Here is a 9,849-nt window from a genome sequence, read left to right as displayed (position 1 = left end):
AAAGATTGTCCAATTACTATATAATGTTAACAAATATGTCGAATCCTTCACTTCCGTGGCAGCAAGCGAAGCTGGTGAAGCAGGACTGGTGCGGGATGATTATCACAGAGATTTTTCAACCCCAAGCTGGATGGGATGATATTTGAAAGTGTATGGCTACAGAATAGACTTTTTTGGCTTTAAAGAAAAGTTACAAGGGGTTGGCAAACACTTCTTCATGGCTTAATATCCGTAACATTTAATAATGTTGTGTTTCTTGTGTTGAAATAATGTCGGAACTTCTGCTCGCATTTAGGCTATTGAATAGAATTAAAAACGTGATATCGCCTTCTGATGGTATATAAAAAAGATTGATCGAACCCCCCAAAAAGTGTCATAGTATATAAGATTATCTTAGTGTCTCAGGCGGATTCCAAAAGGATGGAATCGAATAGAAAAATCAAACCTGCGGTCCTTATTTCCTTGCCTCGCTAACTGGTTTCTGTGGCTTTCATAGCCTGGGAACTTATCAGCACGTAGTCTAGCAATTGGGGCTATCACTCTTGTTGATGAAGAGGAGTTTTTTGTTTTTGTTTTTGTTTTGCTGGTATCGTGGATAGAAGAGCTTAGGAAAAGTGAATATCCATATGTATTCTCTCCATCTGACATTGTATCCCCAGCCTCAGGCTTCTCCAGAGCGTTGCTTCTTTACATCTAGGGAAAAGTAATTAAAAAAATTCCCGGCTAAAATGGATCTTGGATGTTCGTTTTCTATTTTCTAAAGGAAGGTTGGCTATTTTGCCCTTGAGCCTTAAGAAATGTTGCTGATTGGCTGTTTGTTATTTTTTAATAGTATATGGCATGTATCCAAGTAAGCATTCCAATGACCTCGACAATAAAACGTGGTTCTTGGCTGCAAGGTCTATTGGGGGATGGCAGGCTGCCAGCCATTCATACATCATTTACAGGTGGCTGTTTCTGACAGGCCAGTGTTAGTTATTGTAAATGAGTGACAGTCCCTATAACTCACCTGTAAGCCTTACCCTGCCGGCCCAGGGCTTCCGAGATCCCCCGGCCCCTTCACCACACGTGCTCGTCCTCCACGAAGACTCACATGCACAGACCCTCCCGGGCAGGCTGCTGCCCGCCCCGGCTCATCAGGACGGCGAGCTACCTTGTATGTGATTGACGATAATTAGGTTTCAACTGCCTTCTGATGCAGAAATACACACTATTACAGCACGGCCAATTCTGCTCCTGCAATCTTGCCTCTGAAAGGGTATTGATTCACTCTTTCACATTTTTAAAAGGTCATGGCAATAATTCCATCTGAACTGTGCTAAGTGAAAATAGTTTGTAGAAATAATATAGTTGCTTCTTAGTTCCATTGTAATTGAAAGCCACAATGGCTTGTTTTTTTAGTATATTTTAATTACACGTGTCTCCTTGCCCCGTCTTCCCCTGATGAAGTGTTTGTAAAGTTATAAAACCGGCGGCCCTCTGTGGTAATGTCTTCTGACTTTTTGGCAAAGAGGACTTTTTGTTTTCCTACTGTATAAGGTGGGCCTAACCAAGCACTGGGTCACACCACCTTATTAATTTAAGAATTAAAAACAGAAGACTTGAACCTTTTCCCTGGCACTGTCATCTACCTGCGTGCTTTAATAAGATTAGAATATATTGGCTTTGGTGAGCAGGATGCTAAATTTGCTTACTTTCTGCAAATTTTCATTGTAGCTAAACAGCCTTTTCTGGGTTGACTGAAAATTATTATTCTTGCTACTTATCAGACCATAATAAAACAAGTTGGCTATGAGAGTGTCTATCTCCTGCAATGTACCCACCCCAGCAGGTGACAGGAAACTATGAATGACCTGGCATAAATTACTGGAATACTCAGATTGCAGTTTGAGACTTTTTTCTACATCTTCAGCTTTTCCGAGGTAAAAGGGTTTTAAAGTGCTTGAACCGCACGTTTTGGGAAAGCGGATGATCAGATTTTACGCTCTAAGCCACTCTGGATCTCTCTTCCAGTGAGAGGGGGGGAAGACAGTCTCAGCTGTTTCTAGTCTCAAAAATGAGCCCGTTATTGTATTTGCAAACTAAGGGGCATAGTCTCATCCGGAGCATGGGGATTTACGCACATAATTACCATCAATGCTAATGGCATTTATGTCTGTACAGCCCCACACATCAAGATGAGAATATATTTCCATGTCTTCATGCTGTGAAAGTCCATTTAATATCATTCATTTTACAATTTTTTTTTTTGCCTTACGCGGGCCTCTCACTGTTGTGGCCTCTCCCGTTGCGGAGCACAGGCTCCAGACGCGCAGGCTCAGCGGCCATGGCTCACGGGCCCAGCTGCTCCGTGGCATGTGGGATCTTCCCGGACCGGGGCACGAACCCGTGTCCCCTGCATCGGCAGGTGGACTCTCAACCACTGCGCCACCAGGGAAGCCCCTACAACTGATTTTTTAAGATGATGTCCACATTCTGTCATGGCATACAGATGCCTAATTGAAAGTAAATGTGGGAAATATTGGGAAGGGATGTGATGGCTAAACTTGTTCGTGTTAATGAAATATTGCTAAACTCAAATCCGTTCATACTCTTTAAACACAATGCTCCAGTCGGCTTTGAAACTGCCGGCATACTTTTCATAGTGTTATAAATTTATCAGCCTAATGGGACATTTTGTAGATGTTTTCCTTTATAAGTGCTTTAACAGGAGTAGGTATTCCATTGATGCAAAATGCAGCTCAGTGTTTCATATCTTAAAGATGAGAATCTTGCATTTAATGTCTTATCAGAAATTAAGTGGTGGATGGTGCCCTTCATCTCTTCAAGGAAAGAAAATTCACTCCCTGCTGAACTCTGCCCTCTTTTGGCCTCTGGGAGCATCCCAAGAGCAGGGCATGCTTTGCAGCTGGAAACATCACTGGTCATCGGAATCTGAGGTGGTTCCACCTCTTCATTGTTTATTTGATTGTCTTTATTCCTCAGGCCCAGCAGCCTATTGAAAAGCGTCTTCACGTCTATGCTGGCCAAGCAAATTAGATCCAGGTCCTGATCGATCTCTCCCAGGACTTTGACCATTAAAGGAAAATAATGGATCTATCTCACCTGTCCAATCTCTGAAACCCTTATCTTTGAGCCAAGCCAAAGCAAAAGGGTTCCATGCTTAAAGCATAAAAATAAGAAGGGAGGCTTCCCTGGTGGCACAGTGGTTGAAAGTCCGCCTGCCGATGCAGGGGACACGGGTTCGTGCCCCGGTCTGGGAGGATCCCACATGCCGCGGAGCGGCTGGGCCCGTGAGCCATGGCCGCTGGGCCTGCGCGTCCGGAGCCTGTGCTCCGCGGTGGGAGAGGCCACAACGGTGAGAGGCCCGCGTACCGCAAAAAAAAAAAAAAAGGGACAGGCATGTGCAGAAGTCCTTCCTGAGAGGGCTCTTTGGGCCTTCTTCATAGGTACACAGCCTTCTCTGGAAGAAAGTGAAGGGTTTCACAACAGATCTCAGAAGCCTGCCTAAAAGAGTGAGGTCACTTCTCAGTTGGCCAACCATGCCCAGCTAGGTGACCTCAGGCAAGCCACTGGACCTCTCTGAGCCAGTTTCCTCATCCATAAGATGGAACAGGATGAATACTGAGTGTTTTACCAGTGCCATGTTGTATTTGGCTTTTATAAATATTGGGATTTTGGTGAATTACAATGAATAACCAGAAGGAAATACTGGTTTCCAAGGGATTATGCAGAGGAGGAGGTGAGAGTCTAGAACACTAGATGCCCTGACACTGTACACTGGTGGATAACATGCTGTCCTAGAGCTTAATGCCCAAGTCCATCCCCTACCTTGATATGTGATTCCTTCGCATTCAACTTGGTGACTTGACTGTTTAACTGCTGCTGTCAGTGGCACTGAAATTGAATCTCAAGGGGCGGAAGGCAGGGGCTACTTGGTGAGGAAGTTGTCCCAGCAGTAGCATCTTTCCTGGCACCACCAAACTGGCATGCAGATGTTGCCTTACCTCACCAATCACCAACATTCTCTGGGTTTTTTTCCTCTTAAGATCACTATTTCCTCAATCATACTGATCACAGAACTCTTGTTAGCCCCAAAGACATTGCCCTCCAAATTCCCCTGATTCTAGGAATGCACTGTTTTCACCCAGTGCCCTAGAGTTGTGTTCTGTGCACCCATGGCCCCTTCCACTCCACACGTAGTACAGGTGTTTTTGAAAAGACCATTGTTTCACTTTAATCACGTGGATTCCCTTATTCTCATTTTTAGAAATAAGGCTTCTTTAGTATGAATTCAGTGCTTAATTGGGCACCTACTATGGATCAGCATCCGGCAAGGACCTGGGGATAGTGTTGAACGATACACCATCCGTGACCTCTATGACTTGAATAGTTCACATTTGCAGAGGGTTTAACAACTGCAGAGGGTGTTCACATACCTTTTCTCGTGTGCTTTCTACAACAGTTGGGAAAAGTAAGTCTAGCAGATGACAGGATTATTTCTATTTCAAAGGAAAAATGGAAACAGAAAGAATAGACAACTTGCTCAGGATGCCACGGGTTAGTAGGGTTGAGTACTGCCTCCAGGCCATGTCTTCGACTCTAGACGTCTTGCCGCGTGCCTGCTCAGAGCCACAAGTCAAGACCAAGGTATTCCTGGTTAACACTTCTCAGTGTGTTCCCTGTTTCTGAGATGCATCTGACCCTCTGAGTGAAAGAATAACCCGGGGCCCCCAGTAGCTTGGAAGGGCTGGCAAGATGTTTAACCCAAGTCTATGCCTTGCTTGTTGGCTTCATGCCTCCTTCAGGCGCTGAGGCAAGGGCAGACCATCCACTCTTGAAGTTCCCAAGCTCGCAGTTGTGTACTTTTTGAACTTACACTGTTGAGAAATATCAAGGTCAGAACACCGTTGAAGAACCTTCTCCCTCCCAAGTTGCCGCGTTTATATGATATTGTTTTCCATTAAAGAAGGTTCTCTTAAAAATGAGGTTGAGATACCTAAAGAAATTGCTTCAATCAGCAGCAGGGCTTAATGACTGTTAATGGGAAGTGGAGATAGGATAGTAAGTGTTACTTTGATTAATAAGAGAACTGCAGAGAATTTAAATTGTGCCACTGATGGATTATTTTCTTCAAGCTTGATAAGCATTTCTAATTTGTTCTTAAATTTGGTCAATACTGTTAAAGGCAGCAAAATGAAGTATAATTAATTCTATCACTGCCGCTCAGACCAAGTGTTACTAAGAAACAGATTATGATGCAGACGACAGCAGAAGTCCCAGTGTTGACAGTTTGATGCTTTGAATGCCTGTCAGTGCTTGTTAGCCTGAAAGAATGAAGAAAATATTTCTGTACCTTGATTTTGAGATACCTAAAACTGTTTTCTCGTCTGTGCAGGGTCCACCAACCTCACACGGGGAATATCAATAAGATGATCAGCTGACATTAAAATGATCCTGCTTAGGAGGTATAGAGAGTAAATAAAAGGTTGAGACGTACATCAGTTAAAACGTTAAGAGCTGCACGCTCATTTTGAATTAATCACTAAGAAAATGAGATATTGATCTGATGTTGAAAGAAAGCCTTACATATTTCCTCTTTTTCAAGATTCTGCCCCGTATTGTGAACCATGCTTTTCTTTGCCTAGCAAAGATAGATAAGCAAATAGCACATAATAATTTTAGCAAATAAATAGAAAATTAAATTTATTCAGAACTGTTGATAAGCAGATGGAACTGAGAGGAAGGATATTTTATTTTAGTAGACAATTTTGTTTAGCATGAGTGCTGGGGCTTAGGATGGCATGAAATTAGACCTATATCTCCCCTTGTCTTCTGAAAACAGCAGGATGCACCAGTGTTTTCTGAACAGCTTTTTTTTTCTTGACCTCTTTTAAATCTATGCCTGTCTATTTATTTAAGGAACATAAATCACTTTATAAGTCATGTTAAGAGTCATGTCTGAATGTAGATGGATATACACAAGGTCTTACCTACTGATTTTCAGCTTCTTAATTCAGTGATTCTCAGCCTTGCCGTTCATCCTCCAGGGCATCTCTGGTTAATTCAAGGAGTGCTTCCAAGCTCTAAAATGAAAATAAATTAATTCCACTTTACTTTTCTTTTTTAAAGAAAATATGTAACGTGGCAGTCCTATTTTATGGAGTCCATCAAATAACAGCAGGCTGTTACAACTTCAGAAAGACTGGGAATCAGACTCCCCCTGAACATGTGTCCTTCTGTTCACTATTTCTAAGTCTGGTGTTTCTTCCAAAGTGTGTAAAGTTGCTGGGTGAGTAGTCTTGGGTTAATTTAAAACCTAAGTGTGTCGGGCTTAATAGTACAGTTATAAAGTTTCTGTGAAGTTCGAATTCCGTTATTAAAAATGTAAACCTTATCTATTATGAATTGAGGACTAATTCTCGTGTCCAGATGTCCCATAAACATAATTTCTGAAGATGGGAGAATTATAGGAAGTACATTTCAGACCAGAATGTGAAAGTCAAGACATTCTAGAAGCCGTTGGCTGGAAAGCTTAACTTTGGAGACAGAGTACTATATCCAGAAAGAGCCAGAACCAGAAGGTGCCGGAAGCCCAGGTTCTGGAGCTGCTTCTGCCACTGCAAAGGGCCACACACCTTTAGATGAGCCTCTTAATCATTCTCAGACTATGTTCTCTCCTCTGGAAGGTGAAAGTTTGGCGGCCCAACTGGTCTCCCACATCCTTTGACCCTTGTAAATGCTGGTGTTTGAGGAAAGCTCAAGCATGAGATGTTTAAATGATCCTTTTTAAGCCTTTGGCTCAAAATGCTGTGGTCAGATAGTAGAAATACCCACTGTGCTTCAATCCTGTGATCTCCCAGGGTGGATAACACTCTGCAAATGGAAGGTGGCCTCCACACCCACCACGTACCTGTGCTCCTTCCTGGGGGCAGAATGGTGAGTCAGCCTGGCTCATCTGTGCCTTCGAGAAGCTTAAACGCTAGCGGGGAGGCAAGCAGGAAGCAAGGGAATAAACCATCGCGTAAGTGAGATATTCTTTCGACGACTGCATTGAAGAGACGCAAACCAGGAAATGTCTGCATCAGATGGGGTCAGAGAAGACTCTCTGGCAGGGGGAAATGGAGAGTGAGAAACTGACCCAGGCAGAGGCGGATAAGGGGAAATAGGGAAGGGAGAATTCCAGGCTTGTTTGCCTGAAAGATTAAAGGCAGAAAGAAACATGGTTCTCTTCTGCATCGTCTCATTGCCCTGTCTGCACTTTTCTTCTCTATTACATACACTTGCAAGGTGTTCTTGTTAATTCAAGAAAAACCAAGCAGAGAAAACATCGCTCCCATTGCTTTTTACTCAGTCATTCTCTCTAGCAACTCAAATAATTTTGCCTTTGGTTTTCCAGATTGCTGCCGACAATTCAAGTTTAAAAACCTAGAGTTGGGTTATTTCCATTCACACTGTATCTCTGTGTTTGCCCATAGATTTTGGTACAACTTACATCTTTAGAGTTACTGTATAATGCTCAGAGGTGTGAAACGCCATTTCGAGTAATGCCTTTCTTCAGTTAATATAGATAAATATTGATGGCGGCGGGGAGCAGTAAAACAAGTCATTAAATACTCCAGTGCAAGTGTGTCCCACACATGGCTGGAAGTTACAGAAATCACACCAGGCTCCGAGAAAACCACTGCATATGATCAGAGCGCTTGCATGCCCAGCTCCCTCATGCCAAATTGGGAAACGGGGGCGTGTGGCGGAGGCATGGGCACCAACAGGAGAGACCGGGCACTGGGGCTGGAATGGCACTGCCGGTCCATTCTGCCCACGGTGCCTTCTGCTACCGCCCTAATGAATTCCTGGGTGAGGCAGAGACCTGTGAAAGATTACAATCAGCAGGATAAGGGAGCTCTGGTGCTCCGAAAACAAAGAAACTTTAAATCTAAAGTAGTAACCCTATAAAACCGGCTAAGGATTTGGAGAGTAATAAACCCCTCCTCTGCTGCCATTGGATTGTTTGACAGCAGTGTCTGTGTCCATGCGGAACTTGGCCTGGGTCACCTAGGGGAGTGGAGGGACCGGCTGATGGGGCCAGATCACACGGTTGTTGCTTGATTCCCAGGATGAAAAACGAAAGGAACCGTTTCCTCATTTTATAACACTGTCCCCGAGGATGCCAGTCTGCTATAGATTTTGAAGCTCCACAGTGCGGGGTACCCTTTCTTCAAGGTGTTTTTAATGGGCTCTGGGTTGTCAGAGACTCCGCTCTGATAATGAGGCTGTGAGCCCCGCGTGAGGAGAAAGCTCTGTAATGAGGTAGGAGGACAATTTGTTACAGTGATGTGGTTACTTGGCCATAATATCTTTTTGAGGTTTATTAAATCATATAAAATTTCAATTTACACTGTAATATTCTATAAAAGATGGAGCACACAGAAGTAATCAGTATGACAACATTTCTTTCATTTATGAATCGTACTGTTGATTGTGTTAACGCTGTCACATCCAGCAGCAGGATTATTTAGGTCGGGACAGTAATTTTCTATCTCCAATTTAATTTTGTAAAAGTTAATTACAAATTAGAATAAAATGAAAGCAGTTATGGAAGGCAGCAAAATGCTGAGACAGGATGTTATTGGGGGGAAGTATTTACGCAGGTTGCTCCTGGTGGAGATCAGTGTTACGGGAACCCAGGACTTCCGGCCTCCATGTCACCCATTTGTTGGAGGAAGAGAAGCTCTGGGGTTGATCTACTAGGAAATGAACTGTCCTTGGGGGAGCTTAGGGAATCTCAGTGCTCATTCTAGTGAAACCGCTTCCTTTCCCAGACAGGTCACAAAGCTTGTCCCTGTCGCCCAGCAAGGAGGTGACAGAATGAGGATTAGAATTCCAGTCTCCTGACACCAGGTCAGTCAGCTTTCACTTCACTCTAAGGTGGGTGTAGATTTGTTTCTGCCTTAAAAGGTGGACAGGGAGGTGTGTAGGGGATAGAGGAGGTGGAAAGTTTCTCCAAATCTCACCACAAGCCAATCTGTGCGCTGGGAGACGGAAAATTGAAATGCAAGTAGCATTTCAAGGGGACCTTCCCAGTCATCTTTTCCTCCCCTGTTGAACCCTTTTTCCATTTCCTAGCAACAAATTTCTTCGATAGACTTTCTACCAAAGCAACTCAGCCATAGAGCTGGTTACAACCCTGCAGGAGTTGCTCTGGCCAACCTGGCCTCCAAGACAGAAAGGAGCACCAGAGACAGAGACTGAGCCAGAAGAGGAGAGGATTCCCAGGCCCTGGATATGAAACTCCAGTCCTTCATGTCCCTTCCCCACTATTTCCCCATGTGTGCTGTGCTCTGTTCCCCTGGGACTTGGTCAAGGGTGTTTTGCCTCTCGCTGAGAAGGTGGGTGAGCTTAATGGCACCCCGTTTATGTCGTTCCACATTCACCCCACTCTTCCCCAATCACATGGTCTCTTCCCCTTCCCATCCTCGCTACCGTACTTCAGCCATTTCAGGGCCCTTTGTGATATCAAGATTGACTTGCCAGGTGAGAGGCTTTTATATTTAGTTTTTAATAGAGCAAAAGTGACTCTAAATTTGTTAATATTCTTTAGGTTACATAGGACAAATTACAGATAAGTGAATCAGTAATGAAATTTGTAATGAGAATTTCTCAAGTATGAAATGTTGGTGCAAGGAAAGTTAATTGTGGGATTTTACAGCCATTATAGTTTATATCATAAATGCAAAAATGACCAGGGCCATTTAATTACAGTAGGCACACACTAAATTTTTATGGAGTGCCATTTTGTTAAAGAGGTACTTGGAGCATTAAGAGCAAATACCATCCTAACAGTGGGTC

This window comes from Neophocaena asiaeorientalis, unplaced genomic scaffold (genome assembly GCF_003031525.2).
Source record: "Neophocaena asiaeorientalis asiaeorientalis breed wild unplaced genomic scaffold, Neophocaena_asiaeorientalis_V1.1 scaffold36, whole genome shotgun sequence".
In the NCBI taxonomy this organism is placed as follows: Eukaryota; Metazoa; Chordata; class Mammalia; order Artiodactyla; family Phocoenidae; genus Neophocaena; species Neophocaena asiaeorientalis.
The sequence above is the reverse complement of the archived record's forward strand: the minus strand, read 5'-3'. Positions refer to the sequence as shown.